Raw genomic sequence first — 24,872 nt, forward strand, 5'->3', positions numbered from 1 at the left:
TCTAGATACAATCAAAACTTAATGTAGAAACAAAATGAAAATCCATGTATCATAAAATATTGATATTTTAAAATGCATTCTTACAATAAATTGTGAATATTATGTCATACGACAATTATAGATAAGTCTCGAAATAATGTTATAAGCAGACGATAGTGGGAATGCGATATTATCGTGATTCTTATAAGCAACGATCAATATCAAATACAATAATATCAAGAGCAAAATCAATTGTGATTATTAAAGAATACAAAATTATCATTTATTTGTGTAATGAAAAAGTGACCAATGTTAAATGAAAAAGTGATCGCCCCCTGTAGATACAACTAAATCAAATCAGATGAATATCAGATGAGATTGAGATATCAAACTTAATCAAATCAGATGAATATCACATGAGATATCAAATTTAACTAAATCAGATGAATATCAGATGAAATAACAAATTAAATCAAATTAGATGAAAATCCTTATCGATCCCGCAAGCAGCAAAAGTCGTTTTTTAGTAAAAATTTTAAGTTCGAAGTTCGTTTATGTCTGTGTTAATGCTATATTTGCTGAATATTTCTCGTTTAAATTATTTTTATCTTTTGTCTACATTCTTTCATTCTCAAATTTAAACTTTTCATTCAAGCAAGTTCATTAAACAAGTGTTACGCAATTTTCTAATTTTACTATTGGTTAGTATTTCTTTGATTTAATGAATGTTTTCAAGAAAATTCCTCTAAGTTTTACATTTTAATGATTTTTTATAATTAATTTCTATTACATTAAAGCTGCTGTTGCAGGGTAATGACAGTTTCAGTTAAATAAAAAAAAAACATAAGTTAATAAAACTAAAATCGTCACAATTACCAAATTTGATTTCATATTATAAAATCATGTGCCGGCCATGTGGCCGAGCGGTTAGAGTGCCTGACTGCGAAGCCATAGGCTGCGGGTTTGAATCCCGCTCTGGGCATGGATGTTTCTCTCTCTCTTTGTGCTGTCCTCTGTTGTGTGTGTGTATGATGTGTGAATGTGGCCCACCCTATAAACGGGTTTGTGGCAGTGTGGCGTGGGCAATGTTGCTCGCCTCCGCGACTTTGGTTCACAGGTGCCCACTGGGTAACGCGAAATGAGCAACAATTCTGGCATAGTATAGGCAAAGATTCAAATTCAGTGCCTGCCATTGGAAGAAAAAAAAATAAATAAATAAAATAAAATCATGTTATATTGTTAATTTTACCATAATCATTACAAAGCTCTTCGATAAAAATTACCGAGCTTTTTGATTTATCCATAGACCCAGAAATACAGCAATTTTTACCATATTATGATAATTTTGACCATTTTTTTTTTCTCAGTGTATAAAATCAGACTATGGTTTGGAAAATGTGGTACTATAATTCAAAATATGAAATATTTTAAGCATAATAGTGGGGAAACTGCTTGATTATTCGCAGCAATTCAACCAAAACACATTTCACCAGTAATTTACCATTAATTTTGAAACGACAAAAAATATAAAAACATTTTTGATTCAATAAAATTTCAATTACGTTTAATGTTACCAATCGATTGTTACGGAAGCATTTTAAGGAGGGAATCCCACCAGGACACTTTGATTCTAGATAACGCATCGTAACGCCTTGCTGAGCAAATAAAGATTTGGTTTCTTTTCAGTAGAACTTTCAGTTGTTTATTCAAGATTTTTCGCTTCAGCGAAGATGAAGGCTGTAATACATCATTTGTAACATGAGAAATGAAAGCGTTTTTATTAAATGATGATTAATTTGAATGTTCAGCTTTTCACGTTTTTTTAAATTGATTTATTCAGAATAATGAATGGAAATACTGAATTAGTATTGAGATTGCAATTGCTAAGATTGTTATACATTTCTTATACACAAAGTATATTCTTTTTAAATTTTCCACAAAATTAATATTATATATATGTGTGTGTGTGTGTGTATGTATATAAGCTAAAATATTGAGAAAATATGGAAAATAATAAAAAATAATGACAAGAGAAGAAAATAATTAAAAATATATTTCAAAAGTATTTAAAAAGATATATATCTTAGATGCAAAAAAAATATTAAAAATCCGGAAAACAAAATAAAGAACTTTTTGCGGATATAATCGTGTGGGCTGATGAAGAGATTATATCTTTGCTTTGTTTTGTTTTCCAGATTTTTAATATTTTTTTTACATCATCATCAGCCCACACCATCAGCCACATCATCAGATTATATCGGCAAAAAGTTCTTTATTTTGTTTTCCGGATATTTAATACTTTTTTTCATATCAAAAATATATATTTTTTAAATACTTTTGAAATATATTTTTAATTATTTTAGAATGTTCTTAGTAAAGGAAAGAAAAACCCATCATGATTTATGTAAAGGTATTAAGACGATCAGGTATTAAGATAATTCTATAATCGGTGTCGTTACTTAGAAAAAATTCTGGAATTTCTCTTCCAGAAATAGTAATAAGGTACAGTCAAATTCAAAATTCACTTTTAAGAAAGGTTTGGCTTATCTCTGTAGTGTTCCAGGCCTTTTGTTCTTTTTTTATTTACATTCTAATCAAGTGCTTTGAAACTAAAAATGAAGAAAAGGAAAGAAAAGAATAAAACCGTTACAATGAAAACTTTACATTAAATAAATGCAAATAATAAAACGAGCGAATTACTCTATAAAATATAAGCTTCGAAAATATAGTTTATTTAAAATTCCTGTTACATTAAGTATTCAAGCACATGAATAAAAAGATAACTTAAATGCAACCATAAATACTTATTATAAGATTACTTAAAAGCAACATATTTATGATACGATTTGGGTAAAATCGTTAAAAAACGGATATTGTTCTCAACTTCAACTGTTAACAAGAAAATAGTTCTTACTCCTTTAACAATTCATGACTTTTCCGAATGTTTTTCTAATAGTTTCAACATCATAAATTTATTTGATAACAATCCCCGTTTTCTTATTCCAAATATAAAATATTCAATAAAGCTTCTGAATCAGATTTTTTAACAGAAATTCCTTGTCGCTTAACCTCACTTTCCCTCTAAGACATTAGAGCTAGGAAACAAGCCTTCTTTCATTTGCTTCTTGATCTGTTTTGTATAATCGTGATTTGAAACTGTATTAAGTAAGAGGCCAAAAGGGCGCTTCTAAATAATCTGTCTGCTTTGAAAATGTTTGTTTAAGGGGAAAAAAGAGGATTTTCTCTCTATCAAGAGTAACTTTTAAATTAACTTTTTGCGTACAGCCAATGAAATGCAAAGTAGAATCACCTCCTAAAGGGATATTTTACCATGACAATGTTAGATTTTTCAGGTGAATTTTAAATTTTTCTTTACTCCGGGGAAATTGAATAAATTTTTTAATGATTCCATGTTCTTGAACGCTGGAGGATCTTTCTAAAGGAACTTTTTTTATTTTTCATTCTTTTGACTTTCTTTTTATTTTATTTTTTTTTGGGTTATTTTTTAATCCTCCGGAGACAAAAACGTACTTTCTGAAACTTCGGGTTCTTTCTATGAAAAGGTTTGATGAATCAGCGAATAATCGACGGCGTTTGTCACAATCTCGTTGAGTCAGCAAATCTTTTACAACAAGATTCATGTTTTAAAAAAAAAGAGAAAAATTAAATCATAATTGAGAATATAAGACGTAAATTTACTTTTTGTTACATTTAACTACATTAAATATACATTTCTTAATTTAATTATCGAGGAAATTGGTTCCATGTACGGAACAAAATAAATTAAAAAAATTTTCAGCTCTAACAGTAGGGGAGAGTGGGGTCAATTGTAACAGGGTACGATTGTAACAGAGCAAAAATTTCGAGTGTCGGTTTCTAGATTTGGTTTCTAGGTGGCGCACAAGGTGTATTTAATAAATCTACATGTACACCCCTGCTGGCAACCATTTTTATGTACTTTTGAAAGAGTTACATCACAAAAGATATTTTCACTCTACGTAAGTACTTTTTTTGGCATTAGAATATTATATTGCAACAAAGTAATTTTGTTTAAACAAATAAAAGTTATTAACCGAATATGTAAGTGGACACCTTAATTAACATTTCAATAAAAAAAAATAGTTTAGTTAATTAACTAGCATTTTTTTTAACAAATGAAGCTGAAATGGCGTCTTGGGGGCATTTGTAACAATAAGTAAAGGGACGATTGTAACAGCTGAAAATAAATAATCTTATGTTTACAAACCATTACTTAACTCCTTAAGAACCACCAATAGTTTCCTATATCATTTATATTATGCTGCGTGTGCATTATTTTATTTGTCACCTTTCACAGCATAAATTAAAATTTTTAACCCCTAAAAGTCAAAAGTTTAACACTTTAAGTATCTGCTCATTATTATTTTTACTCCTAAAATATAACTACTATTTTGATCAATAAAAAAATATATCACAACTATGATAATATGTATAATTAACTATGTTTTAGTTGAATTTATGAACTGTTACAATTGACCCCGTAAGTGGGGACAATTGTAACAAGTGCACGACTGTCAAAAATTGTTAATAACTAATATAATAATATTTAAAATCAGGTATTTAATTTTTTTTCTAGTAGAGGATAGTCTACTTTACTCGTCTGTCAATTAATACTAATAATATATTGGATTTTTTGTTAGTTAAAAATAGTTAAGTAAAAAATGTTACAATTGACACCACTCTCCCCTACTTACATAAATCTGGAGATATATAAAGACATGGTTCTTATGGTTAAATCTTGCTATTTAAGAAAAAGGAAATTATCAAGAGCAGCAAGTAACTTTTCAATTGCTTGATTAAAGCAAAAACTTAACATGATGACAGTTGAAAAGCTAAAAAAACGTGAAAAAAGAGCAAATAAAGTACTGAAGTGGACATTCTATAGCTCCGAATTTATAAACTAGAACTTTCCTCATTGTCTGAACACCTTAAAGAAAGCTAGAATAAATTAGAAAAATGGACATACTATAGTTTCAGTTCAATAATCAAGAACCTTCCTCAACGTATAAACACTATTGATGTTTGGACACTGAGGAAGGTTCTTGTTTAGATAACCGAAACTAAAGTATGTTCATTTCTATACTTTATTTGGGGCTTATTTACCTTGATTTTGCTTTAGACTGCATCGTAAAATAAAAATATGGAACAAAATTCCATTTTTGCCGTAAAATATTATACCGTAATTTTTAGAGTATACTTATTTAATTAGATTTTGATTGTCAGTGATTTATCGATAACTATTACTATAAAAATCACCGTACATCTGATTTCTTGTTCCGTGACAAGAGATTTTATGGTAAAAAGTATCCATACCCCGAGTGCCGGTGCTTTTACCGCTACTTGATCCAAATTTTTTTTATAGTGTATGTAGTTCGAAGTTCACCATAGTCTCCCTTTGGATCAAAACGTTATTTTACTTCTGTTATTCACTGTTTAGCGAGAATTCATAACAGTGCATGATTTAATTAAAGATTAAAAATAATTCTTAATATAATTGAAAAAAGTATTTAAAATCTGCATTTTCAAATAGAATAAGAAGTAAAAAATAATTATATTTTTGTTCAACCTAAGGCAAAAACCGTAGAGGAAATTCGGCTGTGATATAGCCCCATGTTTTTCGTTTTAAGTATGACGAATATAGTTCCTTCTTTTCATTCCATTTAAGAATGTGTTTTTTTCTTTTATTTTTTATTTTTTAATTTTATTTCTTTCTTTAATTTAGTTTTGTTTAATGTTACTTTGTTTGTGTCAAAAATTATTCAAAGTTTAAATTGGTGATAAAATGACGATAAATTCCGCTTGCAATACGATGTATGACGATGAATAGCTAAAAAACGATCGAAACTTCTATTTTCATCCTACACAGTGCATCAATTAAAATTGGAGCTCTCTAGCTAGACAGAAAATGGTCAAAATTCCGATTGTAAGATTTATACTTTACTAACAAACAAAAAAAAATACAAAAAGTTAAAAAGCGGTAAATAATGCCTTATTTCATTTGCATCTATTCTATTACGCATGCAGTTTAAAACAAAATTCGAGGCGTCTATTTTGAAAACAGCGTAAGTTCAATTTTCTAATAAGCTAATTGTTTTAATAGTTACATTTATGCATCGATTTGTTTATTACGACTTTGGGTAACAAAAAATTGGTACATTTTACGAATTTTCCATTTTAAAATACGCTTTGTTTTAAAAATGAATGGCTGAATTTGAAAAAGGACTAATTTAATTTCGAAAATTCAATACAAAAACATAATAAGTCAAAATAAAATTTAATACAACTTTAAATATTTCTTAATTTCGAGAAAATAAACAAATTAATCGAAATATTAAATGTTAAATAAATAATCCCAAGTAACTGAAGCGGTTGGATAGTACTTGATTAAAAACTTCAAGCTTCAAAAATTTCCAATTTGTATATTTTTGAAGCGAATGAAGTATTTAATCAAGTAAACATTACATGGTTGTAGTTTTATTGCACATTAGAGTTCATTAACTCTTTTTGTTTATTTTGACTCATAGCGGTAATTTCTTCAATCGAATTTGAGTTTGAGCAAATCAGAAGTCTCTAAACTGAAAGTAAATTCCAAGCACTCTTACACTAAGAAAAGAATGTGTAGTCAAAACTACCAGAATATGGTAAAATTTAACCTATTTCTGGCTATATGGGAACACCAAAAAGTTTGGTAATTTTTACCGAAGCTTTTCGGTAATAATTTTGTTAAAGTTAACAATACTATACCGTTTTATAATATGTGATAAAATTTGGTAATTTTATCTTTTTGTTAAAGTTAACAATACAATACGGTTTTATAATATGTGATAAAATTTGGTAATTTTATCATTTTACCTTTGAGCATTACATAAAAATTATTTATTCGGTTGCATTTACTTTTCAGTTTGGTATATTCTACTAAATATGTAGTGATGAGGACTATAATTTTGAAAACCAGAATTTCTGGTGAACCGTTATTATATGAACAGGAACCATGAACATTGAAAGGTTTGAATACAAGATATTTTGGTTTTATTAACCAGAATTATATTTTTTGTTTTTACCAGAAATGTCATTACCATACAGTATAGTAATTTTACCAAAATTACTGTACTGTATAAATTGTCTTTTTTTCCGTGTGCATTTTAATACACAACTTTCAGATGAACCAACCAGATTTTGAAAAAACTATTAAGAATTCCTTTTAAAGTAAGGAATTGTACCTTAGCATGTCAACCATAAATATTTCATTACTGAATTTGAATAATTATTTAATAACTATATTATTTCTATACTCTCGGAAAATTAGATTTATGTTAAACCATAATATCGGAAATTCGATCCATAATAAGGGGAAATTTCGCTGCCTCCTTAACATAATATTAAAGTGGAAATGTTGCCATTTAAATTGAAAAGTAGTATCATTTAAAAGTTTAAGAAGTACGATAATATGTTTAAACTTAGCACCCAATTAAAGTTTCAGTACATGGGAGTTCAACACGCTCCAAAATTGCTATCATTCTATTGATTGTAAATTTATCATTAATATTTTATATACTTTTGTTTTGATTGTGTATTAATCTGTAACAAATCTTGTAAAAAGAATACAAAAAATAAAAGAGGAAATTAAAAAAAAATTAAATTAATAAAACTGTAAAAAAAATTTCTATAATATTTTTCAATTCAAATGAATTAAATAATAATTCATTATTTCATTTTAAGTACAACTGTCCTATTATTATATTTTATTAAGAATTAATATTTACTAATTATAATTCGTCCTATATTCATAAATAAAGTGAAAAATATGTTGTGAACTAAATTTGTTTTAAAATAATTATAATAAAGTCTTATTATTATAAATTTTACACCTCGTAAACGCAATTTTACAAATACGTTCCTTTCTCTCGTTTTTTTTTTAAAAAAAAGATGAAAAACTATGAATGAACGAATCCATAAAACTATATAATTGTTGAAAAAATTTGTTCTAAAGGAGCTCATTCAGTTAATTAAATTTCAACTAAATACCAAGCATCTTAAACCAATGGGGGAAAAAGTGTTTTAACAAGTGCTTTTAACTAAAATTTTAATCAGTTTTAAACTCAATTACTTCTAGAAAATTGGACAATGTTTAAGTGATTTTACTATAGTAATTTAATCATTAGTAAACATACAAAGTAAATGAAATAATTTTTCATTTAAAAACTAAAATGAGTTAAGTCTTGTAATTTAAAACATACAAAATAGCTATTAATCATATGTTACTACATTTTTTATATGGAATAAAGTGAATTATAAGTCTTGTTCTCAATATTGTGAGAAAGAAAAATGCGGACCACACTGTTAGAAAAATACGGAAAACATAAGGCCTTTTTGTTCAGAAATAAAAAAAGATACTTTTTTAATTATTGTGATAAAATAAAACTCCTCTTATGAAATTTATAATGGATGCTATTTGTTTTTCCTCTTACAATAATAAAGTTAGATTTAAAAATCAAGTGTATAGTTCAAGAAAGATATTTTATTTTTTTTCAAAACTGTTTGATAAATATTGATTTAAGAACTAGCCAACTTCTATTGATCCAACTAGTTATTATCTCAAACCAATTATTAACTCAATCGAGTTGAAGAAAACACAATATGTAATTTCGAGATGTATAAAGATACATTTATTTCTTGTTTAAAATACAAGCTATTTTTAAAATAGATGAAGTAATGATTATACTAAGGATATTGAAAAAAAATATTTTAAATTCAAGGATAATGTAGTTTCAAGTTAAATAATGTTCGAAAAATGTTATAAAAAATGCTATAAAATATTTGTAAACTATTTTTGCTGGATACTTTCGTAAAGACTACTCTTAATAAGTATTTTTAGAATCCTTATCGAAAATGAAAACACGAAACTAACACATTAGGGATCGCAAATTTATAGTAAGCGAGAAAAAAGCAAAAATGTTTCTAAAATCTGAAAAGTCCAGTACATGTGGGAGGATGTATTAAACAATAAAAAAAGTTAATTGGAGGTTGAAGATTGAAAGTGTTTCTAATTATCGTCTACACATTTCTGCTTCTTCCCGCATTCAAACCTAGTTTGTTGTTTTTTACATGAGCCTTCATGTCCTGTGATTTGTCATTTCAAAGAGTTTTAAAGCGCTCTCTCGCTTGATCCCCAATGAGTATGCTTCTTGCTTTCATTTTTGATCAGGATTCTAAAAATACATATTAAAGGCAGCTCTTACGGAACCCCCCTGTATTTCTAGTAGTTTCAAAATTAAAACAAAATAAAAAAAATAGGACTTGAAAACACAAATATTTTTTGATATTGATTATTAAGAATAGCGATTTTATTTTGTTATCTATTTAACAATTTTTTATTAAACCAAATATTTATTTTAAAAACAAACTATCTACTTTAAAATATATATATATATATATATATATATATATATATATATATATATATATATATATATATATATATATATATATATATATATATATATATATATATATATATATATATATATATATATAATGCTGCTATAGATCTACCTATTTTAGAACATTTTTGTAATTCATGATGTTTACTTTTTCTAATGTAGTTTGCTATGCTGGTTTCAAATATGAAAAAATTTTTGCTCTATCATGTCAAGTTTTTTTAGATATTGAAAAATAATTTTTTTTTTATAGAAAGTGTTTAATTTTTATAGAATACTGTTTCAAATGTAGTAATTTTAATAGAATGCTGTTTAAATTTTATTTGTTTGAATGAAATACTGTTTAAATTTAATTAATTTTAAAGATACTCTTAAAATTTTATTAATCTTAATGAAATATTCTTTAGATTTTATTAATTTTAATGGAATTTTCTTGCAATTAAGTACAATGACTACACATTTTCACCACAGACACTAAGAGTTTGGGAATTTCTTTGTAATGAGTGACACTTAATACTAGAACCACAGAAAAAATCTCTAGAGGAAAAAAATCTCGAGAAGAAAAAGCAAGAAAAAAGAACAATGGAAAAAAGAATCGGAAGAAAGCGCTATTTTAACAATTACGTGAATTTAATGACCGATTTGATTCAGGCTATTAAGCATGGATTTAATATAATTCAATATTTACTCGAATATAAACAGATATTTTTTTAAAAGCAGATTAATATGCTGAAATAAACTGTCGTGAGTTTTTTCAATTTTACATAATACAATTATATAATATACTTAATAGCCTCATTATATTTATTGTCTCAATTAACAATAGTTTGTCAGTAGGGTAATTTTGTAAAAAGTTAAAAATATTGACAAAAATTATGAAATGTTTCATTTTTTTAAAATTTCTATTTATTTATTTATTTTTTTTGTTTAAAAATATTCGTTAATAAAGCATTATAACCACACAATTAAGTGAAATTATTGAAAATAATGGAGCTTCTTTAGAGAACTAAAAATCCTCGCACTTAGTTAACTTTTTAAAAAAAATATATCTAATTTCATTAGAATAAATATTTTATTTCTTCAAATTCAGATATAATTCAATCAATGAACCAAAGCAAATTGGACGTAAAGTCAAATAATTGTTAAAGAGGTGTTTTTTTCTGGCGTGTTTTTTATATCTTTTTTTTCAATGTTTTTTTTCTAGAACTTTTTTTCGATGCTTTTTTCCGATGTTCTTTTTTTTTTACCATTTACTAATGTGCTGACGTTCAAGATCTGTGTGCTGTATTTTGATTTATTTTGATTGTTTGGATTTTGTATGCTGTACTTTGAACTAGATATTTCTATACAGTTTAGATGTAATAGTACTTAATCTGATTGCTTTCTTAGCTAATAATATGTTTATGAGTAATAGCTGTGGTGAAATATAAATGGTTGAAGAAGTATATCGAAAAAACGGATGATGATTGAGACAAACGGTTTGTTTATTTTGAATCAGCACAGTTTAAATATTTTGGAAAATGTATAATATGCTAAGATATAAGTAAATTTTTATAATTTGCTTATCAGTGTTGTTGTTTTGATAGATAATATCTGTTAATTATTTTGCATTTGAAATTCTTTTGCAACTTCTGGTAAAATTGCTGTATTGTATAGTAACGGCATTGCTGTTTCTTTCTTTTTTTAAGCAAAAAGTACATAATTTTGGCTTATAAAACTTAAATGTACTGTATATAAACTATTCATATGGTCACGATTTACTGGTAATAACTTTGGCTTCACTTTTATAACCTTTATTATCACACATTTAGTAAAAAACCATAAGTAAATTTAACCGAATAAATGGTTTTTATGCCATGCTCTAAAGTATCATCATAAAATTACCTAAATTTACCACATTTGCCAAATTTCATCACATTTTATAGACCATACTTTATTTTTTATTTTACGATATCATTACCAAAGCGCTTTGATAAAAATTGCCAAACTTTTTAATGTTCTCACAAAGGCAGAAACACGCTAAGTTTTACCATATTCTGGTAGATTTGACCATACCATTTTTCTCAGTGTAGTAACTGAAATAAATATGAAAGTTTAATTTACTTAAGTTAAAGTACAACTTGGCTTATTTAAATATGAGATGCGAAAGAAAAAGTCTAAAAAATTTTGTAATTCATACTCTTAACTTAATTAAGAAATATGACTTAAATAGAACTTAATTAAGCAATATACACAAAAACGAAGCGAAATTGTTTTATATTTTATCTTGTCTGACAATAAGATATCGAAAAAGTACAAAATCTTTGCTTTTATTCGATTGTTGGCATCGGTGTTTATCATCTCTAATCGAACTGTCACCGGTCACATGCTTTAGCTAAGTGCATTATTTAATTTCTATTTTTAACTAGCTTAATGGCTTCGATTATCATTGACAGTTATTGACTTAATTGATTTACTGATGACGTCATCAATTAAAAAGCCTTTCCAAATCTAAGTTTTTCCACGAGACTGAATTGATGTTTAAAAAAATCTGAACTTTAATTTGTTATTGAAGGGATTAATTTTTAATTGAAGATTTTAATTGAAGAACTTTCTGACATGCAATTAAAATTATATTAGGAAACTATTTATTTTTCCTTGTTTTACTACTTACACTTTCAAAGATGACTAATTAATATTCTTATTTATTTTTATCGTGATTAGGACTTTTATTTAATCTGTTGCTTTTATTAGTTTGTGTATTTTATTTTAATTATGTCCTTCAAAGGCTCTTTATTTTATCACATGGTTTCCATTTGTTCTTAATTACGCCTACGAACATACGTCAAACTGTAGAAAAAAACAGAATAAATAAAAATTTTATTCAGTTGAAGACACGTTCTCGAATATGATTAAATAAATATGTTTTCAGAAGATCCGCTTCCTGAATAAAGAAAAATATTAATTTACTTTGATAGTGATATATTTATTATTTATACAGTAAAAAACTTTTAAGGTTATAGCTTCATTAAAAAGTTTCTAAGAGTCGCTATAAAGAAACCTTTTCATTAGTATATTGTAATAAATATCCACATTTAATTCATGTAAATTTAATTCTAAAAAAAATAAAAGCAAATAAAAAAATTATCTCGCACAGCATTAAATGTCTAAGATTTTAAAAAGACTGTAAGTTTGAACTAATTAATGACTAACGTCCCATTTTTGGGACGGATTTTGAAATGAATATTTGAATTCTTGTTTTTAGAATACAAAGTCATCAAATATTTGCAAAATTATTCGTCATCAACTGTGAAACTTTGAAGATATTCCATTGGATTTTAAGATATTCGATAATATTCTCGGGATTAAGCAATTATTATTAATATTATCGGGATTTTAAGCAACTTTGAAATAAATTAAAATGCTTGAAAATAATTATTTCTTAACTAAAATAGTGAAAAATAGAAATTTTAAGGGCAACTGAGTAAGAAGAAAAAAAAACTAGTAAACCTTAGATAAAAAAATAAAACTATGATAAAACCGAAACAATTAACAGTTTTCTTCTTAGATTATATAAATAATTTTGTTTCTAATTATAAGAACTATCAGACTATCGTAAAAAACGTTTGCCAAATATTAAAGTTAATACAATGATTAATTTAATTAAGATTAGCTATGAAAAAGAACACATATGTACACTGAGAAAAAAGTATAGTCGAAAGTATCAGAATAAGTTAAAATTTATCGTGTTTCTGCCTCTATGGGAACACCGAAAATCACGGTAAATTTTACCGAAGCGCTTTGGTGATAAATTTGCTAAATTTACCAATAAAATATTATAAGCAATATAATATGATTTGATAATACGTGATAAAATTTGGTAGGTGTGGTAAATTTGGTAATTTTATCATGATACTCTTGAGCAAGGCATAAAAATCATGTATTCGGTTGAATTTACTTTTTAGTTTTGAATTTTTTTTAAATATGTCGTAACTAGAACCATAAATTTGAAAACCGAAATTTCCAATAAACCATTATCATAAAAATGGAAAAAGTACCAACTTAATGGTTTAAATATCGTATATTTCGGTTTCATAATCAGAATAACGGTTTTTTAATGAAATTTAATCCAATTTTCAGTAAAATGATATGGTAAGTTTTTACATTTAAGTTTTCATATTTTTATTTTTTATATTAAAGTTTGAATAAATAAAATAAAAATCTTTAAGCTTTTCTGAACAGAACACGTTAGATGATGCTCATTCTATCTAAGAACCATACAATAGTAACTTCTTATAATTTATTAAGCCAATCAAATAGGTCAATTCTGTTGTAAATTTCGTGAGATCGTTAATGTTCTTCTCGTTAAGTTTAGAAACCATAAGTGATGGTCGAAATGTCAAGGGCATAAAAAACAATGACATTTAATCAATGATGAAACTTTAATACATAAATTTTCAAGGCATTTACTATTATTGAATTTGTTTAATAGTCCGAACGTATGATGAAATTCTATTGGGTTTTGAATGATAATATTTTAAATCTCTTAAAATCGGAATATATTTAATTTAAAAAAGGGAGAAATAAAATAGGAATAAAAATAAAAATATGAACAAAAGGAATAAAAATAAACTGAAAAAGGGAGACATAAAATACTTAAGGTTAACTGCTTTAAAGGTTTAGGTTTGTTTTCAAGGAAGGTTCAAGAAAGGATCGTTAAGCTTTGAGAATTGTTTTTTTCGACATGAATTTGGCTTAAATTACTTTTAAGTACCATTTTCTTTAAATTTCATCAATGACAGTATGTATAAAGCATTTCGTTCGTAATGTAGGTTGTTTTTTTATAGCCCTACTTGAAAGCTGTTTCTCGCAATGCCCATACAAAAAGTGTTGAGTTTGTTTAATATTTTATTTATTAATTAATTAATTTCAAGGAATACTTTAGTGCATTCAGTTATTGAAATCCATGTTTTCTTTAAATTTTATATAAGTTCAGTTTTTTTTTAAATTTTTTTTTTCTTGACATTTTGAGTAGTTTTAAAAAATTGCATTATTACAAACTCATCGACTTCTTGAAATTTGCTGAAAGTCTCAGGCATTTTTTTCCACACTGTTAGAATTTTTATTCTGAAATTACGGTAAAATGACTGGCAGCAACCTGACCATCCGATTAACCATAAAGTTTATGGTTGAAAACAATTTTTATCTTTACGGTTTTGAAACCGTTTACAAATGGTACGGTTAAGAGAACATGAATGCAAAACTATACGATTTTGTTACCATTTACAAGTAGCATAGTTTCTAAATTATAAAGTTGGAACTTTAACGAACATTAGAGCTCTATGTGTGCAGTGCCATTTATGCGTGGATTATAACGTCGTATTTTAATAGTCCAAGGTCACCAATTGAAGAGTGCAGATCGTTGGAAACTTTTCTGTATTGAAGGAAGGATATTGTAGTATCAACGCTGTGATTCGAACCCCTGTTCAGCTGTCATGCCCAGCTGCTAGGTACAAAATGGCTTTATAAGGTAGACCGAGTTGGCGCAGATAAAATTCTGGTTATTTAACAATATTAGGAAGAAAAAAATCAATAAAGGTTTTCTCACACTTAACAGCTTGAATATTATCTTGTTTATGATTATTTCACTGTTTTGGTTGAATATGGTGAAATAACAATTAAATAAATTGCTTTTTAAGCATTTTTTTACAAGAAATATCTAACAGTGCAGTTGAATTAATTTAAATTTAATATAAATGTTCAAAGCATTATTGAAAAACTTCTATTTATATATGACCTGATCTATATATATATCAGATCTATCTATATATATATTCTATTTATATATCACCTGATGACAAGAACGTTTAATCATCGAATAATTGTTTTCAGTTTAAAATTAATTAAATAAATCAAGAATTATTGAAAGATTTTAAATCCGACAGAAGAATAAAAATAGTAAAACATTTAAAACGAACATAACATTTTTGATGTATTTTAATGTACAAATGTTAAGTATATATTTAAAAAGTATGTATTTAAAAAGTAATAGATTTAAAATTATTTTTCTTTAAATGACAGTAAGTTTACAGTAAGATTTTTAAAATGACTGAACAGTAAGATTGGTCATTTAAAAAACATTTCCCCCATAAAATTTGAAGTATTTCGAAAAACTTGATCCAATGAAAGAAGAATAGTATACAGTAAGATTCTTAAAATGACTGAACAGTAAGATTGGTCATTCAAAATGCATTTTCCTCCATAAAATTTGAAGTACTTCGAAAAACTTGATCCAATGAAAGAAGAATAGTGTACAGTAAGATTTTTAAAATTACTGAACAGTAAGATTGGTCATTTAAAAAACATTTTCCCGCTTAAAATTTGAAGTATTTCGAAAAACTTGATCCAATGAAAGAAGAATAGTGTACAGTAAGATTTTTAAAATGGCTGATCAGTAAGATTGGTCATTTAAAATAACATTTCCCTCCATAAAATTCGAAGTATTTCGAAAAACTTGAATCCAATGAAAGAAGAATAATGTGAGATTAATTTGAACTTAATTATAGAAAAGGTCGAAACTTTACATAATTATTTTTGCATTTGCCCTACAAAGCGTATTTTGAAACAGTTGAATCACAACAAAGTATTGATAATTGTTTGTATTTACAAAAATAATGCATAACATTCTATTTTTTATGATTAACATAAATTTTGAAAAAAACTTTTATACTTATCGCTTAAAGCATATTTATCTTTAAAATGTGTCACTTTTTTTTGTATTGAAAAAGCGTTTTATGTCCGCAAGCGTATTTTAAAAGCTTCAAAAGCTCCTTTTCTGTTCTGTTAAATGAACCGAGAATAAAAAGTTCAGAGTTTACGAACTGATGGACGTTTTTGTCCTTGGAGAAAAAAGAACTTGAGAAAAGTTTTAAACCGTGTAATCTATTAATAGTGAAGTTCTTTAACAGAAAAATAAAAAGTTTTTTTTACAACTTTAAAAAAAATTAATTAAATAATTTTTACAAGAAAACCCTACGTAAACGGAACTTATTTTTTAATTATTTAGCAACAAAAAAATTGGGGAGAATAAAATAGATTGTTTGGAATGATATAATTAAAAAGTTGTTCTTCAATTCTATGAAAACAAATCTGTAAGCAAAATAACAGAAATGGTTTGTTAAAAAAAAGAAGATGAACAAGATTTAACAGTTAAGAGTAATGTTCTCATTGCAAGTATTTAATTTTCTCCAGGATGTGAGCATAGAGATCCTCATATAACTACTCTTATAGCTTTTTATTAGCCTACATTTGAGATGCCATCAATCAAAGATAGCACATAATTATAGATAGAATAAATTCGTTGCTAATGATAATTCTACATGGGAGCAAAAATTCTGGTAAAATTACAGTACTATATCGTATTGATATTTCTTACAAAAAATTTTAAAAAAAAAACATAATTCAGGATTGTAAAGCCAAAATATATAAACCATTCATTCGGCAATTTTTCCGTTCATATGTAAACAGCTTACTCTGTTAAAAATCTTAGATCAAATTACGGTTACAGCACAAAAGGTGCCGGGATTTTTCAGTAAAATCCATTTTACCAAAACATATTACGGAGCAAAAAGGATCAAATACATCACAGTTTTTATCGTAATAATTAATGCAAAATCACTGAATCACTCTAATTAAATATAATATTACTTTGACTATAAAAATTATGGTATAATATTTCACTGTAAGAATGGATTTTACAGATGATGCACACAAAGTGCTGGTACTTTATACTGTAATTTGATCTGGAATTTTTTACAATGTATTAAAAATTCTGGCTTTCAAAATTAGAGTTCTTATTAACATACATTTAGTAAAAAATACTAAACTGAAAAGTAAATTTAACTGAATAGGATTTATTTACCATGCTCTAATGTTCATTGATAAAGTCACCCAATTTTACCACATTTTCCAAATTTTATTATATACCTATCATTCCCATATTTATAGTTGATTTCACTTAAGACTATCCAAAAGCGCTTCTGTAAAAATTACCAAACTTTTGCTGTTCTCATAGAATATTTACTATACTTTGGTAGGTTTGACCATACTTTTTTTTTCTCAGGGTAACTAGAATAAATCATTTCCAAGGTCAGGGATAATATATACCAGGGGTGGCCAAGCTCCTTGATAGTCGAGCTATTTTTTAAAATTTGAAATTTTTTTTTGCGAGCAGCAATTAAATAGGCATTTAAAAGGTATGCAAAAAAGGTATTAAAAATTTTTTTACAAAAATTATATTGATTGAAAACATATATATGAAAATACAAAATATGTGTATTAAATTTACTCACAATTATTTTACTTCTCTTGATAATTCTTTAATATTTGGTGAATAATTGGGGACAACACTTCTCAGTAATTCTTTGAGATGCTGGTTAGTTAATACTTATCGGTGTTTGGATTTCACGAATTTTAAAGTGGAATAAAATGATTCACATAAATACGTTGTTCCGAATACTGAAATAATTCGACAAGCAGCCTTTTTTAATTCAGGATACTTCAATTCTGGTACAAATTTCCAAAATTCAGTAATCGACGTCGACTTGTATTTTAATTGTAGAGCTTGATCTTCTTGCATCTCGATTAATTCCAATTCTCCAGATGCTTTTTGGGTCATAATTCTATAGGAAATGGAAAACTCACCTTGAATTGTGTTAATTTCAAATGGATTCAGAAAAAATCAAGAGACGATTTAAAATATTTCAAGTCTTGGAATCTACTTTCAAATCTATTTCGAAGTTTTCGATGAGTTATATCATTCTTAGCTTGGATGGAAATGAAATTTGTTACAACGTTACACTTAGATTTTCATATTTGTTGTCAGTAATTTAAACAAAATTTTGAAACACATACGGAACGATAATAGTTTTTATTTTTTTAAATATAATAGCACAAAAAGGAAAAGGGAACTCGAGTACATTTATTGCCTCCCCCCCCTCCTGATATGTGCAATAAAATAAAATTACCAAAGACAATTTATCGAATGAAGTTAAAAGGCGATACTATAAATAATAGAATACCATTCTTGTAATAATTAATTACATAGATAACATAATTAAAACTATTAATTTGAAAATTTTCAAATGAATTTTAATTGGTTAAAATTTAACTTTATCTTGAGGATTCATTGCTTTCTTTGAATTCTAGAAATTTTTATTACATTTCTTAAATCTACTATAACTGGGTGTATAAAAGTTCAACAAATATTCCACTTTAACTTTAAAACTATATATAAAAATTAAAAATATATATAACAAATTTGGTGCCGTGTATACATAATAAATTGTAGAAATTTTTTAAATGGTAATAAATGATCGCCTTTGATACCAAGTTATGTCTTGACAGCGAAGAAAGCGATATTTTTCTTTGAAAAGATCCAGAAGCAGCTCTTGTGCTTCGTTTACTTAACCTTGAGCAGTAAAAGTGCCTCCTCATTTACTAATGGATAAGTACTCTTTGAAGTAGCTACTTTACCTTTATTTATCATGGGTTGCTTTGGGCTTAAAATTGATTAGAAAAGTAGCTCTTCACTTTGGAAATAAGTAGTGAATAAACAAATTTAGAATTTATATTTAAATTTTTAAATCAATAACGTAATTGACTTAAATGTTTCATCCTTTGATATAAAAAATTAATAATATTGGAAATCAAAATATAAGAAACTACATTAGAATTTCTAATCGAATATATTGATAAAAAATTATAAGAATTAGAAAAAATTGAAAATTGCGCTTATATTTTGACAAAATTTACAACTTTTTAATCGAATTGGCCTAAATAGAATTACATTTTAAAATATTTTGTTCCATTATAGCGCTTTTTATACACTGATAAATTTTTTAAAACGAGTCATACTATAATCATTAAAACTTGATACAACCTTAATATTTTCCTAAGTTTAACCATATTATCGTCCGTAGTGAAATATGCATGATACTATGGTTCAACAAAAGCGAATATATCGTTTAATTTAAAACTTATTACGGTTCTAGCAACTGTGAATAATATTAAGGTTCAAAATAAATATTTATTACTTAAAGATGTAGAATATATTTTCGTCAGGTAAATTTATTTTTAGAAGACAACCTTTCAAAATCAACATGATCACTGAGAAAAAACGTATATTCAAAACTATCAGAATATGGTAAAACTTACCGTGTTTATGGCTCTATGGGTACACCGTAAAGTTCGGTAATTTTTACCGAAGTAAAGTAGCTTTGGTAATAATTTTAATAAAATGAACAATATTTTTTTTTTTTAATTTGGTAAATGTGGTAAAATTTGCTTAGTTTATCATGATACTATAAAGCATGGCCTAAAAACCATTCATTCAGTAAAATTTAATTTCAAATTTTGTATTTTTTACTAAATGTGTGGTAATAAGAATTATAATTCCGGAAACATGAATTTCCTGTAAACCGTTACCATATGAATTGAAATATTACCAAATGGATAGTTAAAATACCGTATATTTTGACCATATTGCAACCAGAATTAGGTTTCTTTTGTACCATAAATGCACTAGCCTTACAGTACGGTAGTCTTGCTAGAATTTGATGAATTTCCTCTGGTTGGGTAAATAGTACACGGTTATATAATACGTGGTCCGTCCAATTTGAATATTATAGGTCAATATTAAAGGGAGATATAGGTTCATATTTTTACACAAAATATTGACTTCGAATTTTCTTATTTTAACGCTATTCAACACACAGTTACATATATGCATACATTGTAATCTATAGGACCATATTGTGTACCCCCTAATAAGCCTATAATAGTTCACTGTGCTTTTCATATATTATCGTTTTACAATGCATTGAAATATTATCCATTTTACAGCAGCAACAACAAAAAAAAAAAAAATAATAATAATTGCTTTAATATAAACTATTTTAACAAAATAATTGGATTTTTAATTATTAAATATGACATAGAGGAACATGAAAGGTTTTATCTATCCTTAACGTTTTTCATATTTAAACATTTACTTAGTTGATGAGCTTCAGATTACAGCATAGTATTAAGCTGAATCTTTTATGGTTTCTGTTTATCTACCACTGGCAAATAAAAAAAAGCAATGCAAATGAAATGAAGTGATTTCATTATCCACCCGAAAGTTTTTTTTTTTTTTCAATCAAGTTTTTCTTCATCTTGTCCTTTGTCATTCATTAACATTATAGAAATGTACCAAGAATAATACACTAAAAGCCAGTATACCTATTGTTTGCTTTTACTTTCTATTTCAATGTGTTCTTTAAGTTTGTTTCATAAAAGGGCTATCAAGGAAGGTTTATCTATCATACAAAAGGAAGGGTTTTGACTTTTGATGCCTCTGTCAAAGAGGAATATTAAGAAACAAACGAAAAAACAAATAATCGAATTGTCTACAAATAGTTCAGTTTACTGATGAAAATCAAATTCATTTAACCATTTCAGCTCAAAATATTCAAATCATCAATAAACAAATATTTTATACGTTTTTAGACACATCTATGGCGTGTAATGTTTCTTTTGTCCTTTAATTATTATTTTGTATAAGTTGTAATAAACTTCTCATTAGTAAAACCTACCCCATCGTTGGTCAAATTACTCTAAAGTAGAGAGGTTTGATCATGTTATGGGCACATCAGAAATACACTTTATATAATTTAAGTAAACAGTAATAATGTGAACAGATAACAAAAATGATAAGCTGTCAAATAATTTCGACTTGCTCTGAGAACAAAAAATATAATCAAAACTAACGAAATATGATAAAATTTACCGTGTTTCTGTCTCTATGTGAATATTAAAAAGCACGGTAATTTTTGCAGAAGCGCTCTGGTGGTGACTTTGATAAAATTAACAACAAGGAATGGTTTTATTAAATGAGATAAAATTTAGTAAATGTGGTGAAATTTTTTAATTTTAGCATGATGCCTTAGACATAAAAACCTTTAAAAAATAATATTTACTTTTTGGTTTTGAGCTTTTTCCAAATGTGTGGTAATAAGAACTATGATTTTAAAAACTAGAATCTCCGGTAAACTGTTACCGTATGAATGGAAAAACTAACAAATGAATTATTTAAATACTGTATATTTTGATTTTGTTAACTAGAATTATAGTTTCTTTTTAAACCAGAAATGTCATTACTATACAGTACGGTTATTTTATCAGAATGTTTTTCACCTTGTACATAATGTGCCGCGCGAACTACTATATTCGATAAGATTTGTATTATATATTATTAAAAATTACAAAATAAAATTAAATAAGCGTTTTTTCTCGCTAAGCGATATTAAGTTCTTCCACAAAAAGTTCTTATTTATTTAATTTTTTTATATATTTGGAATTTAAAATCCATTTTTTATTTCATTTTTAAATTAAATCTAATTAAAGCGAAGCTATTTTAAAGTTCTTAGAACGTGCATACGAATATTACAAGAAAAAAGGCCTTTTCAAAATGGTGAGGTAACAACTTGGCTTTTGTTTTGAACAATTGCCTCTCTTTCCTTGGTATAATGAATTCAAAATATTTTTTTTAAATTAATTGTCTTATTCTGGAAAATATTTCAATTTTAACAAAACTTCAGTTATTATATTCTAATATTTGGGTATTAATTTATCAAAGAAAGCTAATATTTAAACTGCGAAAGTAAACTAGCACATTGAATTTATACCAAAATGAACAATTTAAAGCTTTAAAGAGCTTTTTTAATAAATTTTAATTCTTCAAATTAGCTAATAGGCTGATTGTAATTTAAATTAAAATAAATTTTATTTCGATTTTATGCAATAACATATTAAAATATTAGTTAAAACGATTTTTAAAAATTAAATATTTAAAATAACATTTAAGTATAAGATATTAATTTAACCAAAATAATAATTTTTATTTAAAAAAAGTATAGCAATATTATACTGAGAAGAAAAGTATGGTTAAAACTACCAGAATATGGTAAAATTTACCGCTTTCCCGTCTCTATGAGAATATCAAAAAGCGTTGAAACTTTTATCGAAGCTCTTTGGTAACGATTTTGAAAAATTAACAATAAAATATTATTTTACAATATGCATGGTAATTTTTATCATGACACCTTAGTAGAGCATGGCAGGAAAACTAAAGCTGAAATTTACCTTTTAATTTGGTATTTTTTACTAAACGTGTGGTAATAAGAAGTATTATTTTATAAACTAGAATTTCTGGTAAATTACCACCATATGAACCGAAAAATTACCAAATTAATAATTTAAATACTGTATATTTTGGTTTTATTAACCAGAATTATGGGATCCTATTTTTTAACCAGAAATATCATTACTATACAGTACTGTAATTTTACTAGATTTTTTTTCCGTGTAAAAACATAATAACTAATGTATATTAATTTTTGCATTAAAAGCAAAATTTAATTATTTTTAACAAAGGTTTATTCTAAAATTTATTGTACTATATAGATTTTTTTTGTTGTGTTATCAAAAAATTCGAAACGTAATATAATTTTTAAATATACGAGAACAGCAATAAAGTTAATATAAAACATACAATGTTAAAGTGAAAATATCTTTGTGAGTCTAACAGCGCTTGATTAATTTGAAATGTATTAAATAATGTTAAGGCTAAAATAGGAAACTTAGGGCTAAAATACCATTCATAATTTTTACATAGCTCTCGAATCCTTTATATATTTCAATATTTCATTAAAAAATATAAAACAAATCAAATTGTCTAAGTAGTCTATTAATTGAACTAAAAAGCTTAGTTCAGAATATTAAAACACTAATTTATTAATTTCATCATGCAATCGATGATCTATGCTTAAGAATACAATCGAATTTTAAATATATCCCATTCATATTATTTTCCAAAATAGTACGCGCCACTGCGCATATCTTTTTTTAGATAGTAAAAGAAAGAAATGAAACAAAAATAACCAAATTCTCTAATTAACCATTTTAAACCGATTACTGTGATCCCCTAATCTCTAAAGGGAACCCTTTTTTAAAAACGAAATTCCTGAAATAGAAATTTTTCGTCTATCATATGATGCGGAGACGGCGGATCGGTCTCTCAGCATCTTTGAAGACCAGTGAAAGGAGCGCTTACATAAATCTATTTTTAGTAACTTAAGACAAACACGCAGACTACAACTGATCCAAAACATCACAATCCCTTCAAAAGGCAGACGATGATAAGAAATTGAAAGGATGCGTATTGTAGGTAATAATAATGTGGTTATTGCGATGAAATAGTTTCTGCTTTTTAAACTAACTGTGACCTAATTAAAATAAAAACAAAAACAAAAGGATCCCGACATTTAACGCATTGCCGGTAGATGAAAACACCACTCAAAATATTCTTTAAAAAATGGTCGTCATAGTTATTTTTGTAAACTAGGATGTAAATATGAAGGTTATTTATGATAATAACAGCAGAGCATTAATTAAAACAAAACATAAACAAGCCTGTAATCTTACAGCACTTACCGTCAACAGTAACATGAATGATGATTTAGGCTCTTGTAGCTGGACAAATTAGATTAGATTACAGTTTAAATTGTTCTTTGGTAAATCTACCAATCATATTAATGAGTTTTTAAAAATCATTATTATTTCATCAACAGTTTCAGGAGATGAGTTGATTATTAAGACTCATGGCAAACGACTCAAGTTGGTGCAAAACGCTTATAACAGCCATAAGCCGAAATATAATTTACAATCTCGATGGTCAATTTGGTTTTGTTTTAATTAGTCTTAATGCTTATTGCATGGATTCATAAATCACAGATTAATACATCATCTATCTACTGTGCATTACTCTGGACTTGTGGGTGAGATACTTGAGAAAGGAAAGATTCGCGGAGGCTGCGCTGTTACCATAGCGACTAGGTAGCGGCCCCTCATCCGGGTTTTGGGAAAAGCGGGCAACAAAGTGACGTCACAACTTCTCAGATGGTGAAATCATGTTGAACACGAAAACATCCTATAAATAGACAATATCTGTAAAATATCATATAAAGCTGTTAGAGATTTATTCCAAAGTCGGATTTCCTAGGATTAATTCCCATCAAATGTCATCTCAATGCCAAAAAATATCTATATATAGACATTTATATTTAACAAAAATATTGCTTAACTTACACTATAACCAATTATTTTTCTTTTGAGTTTATTTAATTTGAATTTTAGAAAACTTTTGAAGCATTTTATTGTTATTTTCTCCTTTATCTGTGCATTTAATAACTGCTCTGAGAAGAAAAAATGTAATATGATTCAATTTCTTATAGCAAAAGTTCAAATTTATAGAAAAATTTTAAGAATTATTAAATTAATCTCACTTTTCGCTTTATTTACGCAATAAAATTATTATATATATGAATGCCGGCATAATCA

At 26.4% G+C, this 24,872-nt stretch overlaps 1 protein-coding gene across 3 annotated transcripts in view; it reads right to left on the minus strand.

Moving 5' to 3' along the window:
- LOC107440518 (uncharacterized) overlaps window positions 1-24,375 on the minus strand; it is a 197,284-nt gene extending 172,909 nt beyond the window's left edge. For 2 of the 3 annotated variants that reach the window (XM_087156000.1, XM_087155997.1), the window contains exon 1: window positions 23,967-24,375. The gene's annotated coding sequence lies outside the window, so the exon portion shown is untranslated. The remainder of the gene's footprint in view (window positions 1-23,966) is intronic. The other variant, XM_087156004.1, reaches the window with a different exon arrangement.
- Between the last annotated feature and the right edge of the window lie 497 nt (window positions 24,376-24,872).

The sequence above is a fragment of the Parasteatoda tepidariorum genome, chromosome 12 (assembly GCF_982258835.1).
Source record: "Parasteatoda tepidariorum strain Cologne lab strain chromosome 12, Ptep-v5.0, whole genome shotgun sequence".
Classification (NCBI taxonomy): domain Eukaryota; kingdom Metazoa; phylum Arthropoda; class Arachnida; order Araneae; family Theridiidae; genus Parasteatoda; species Parasteatoda tepidariorum.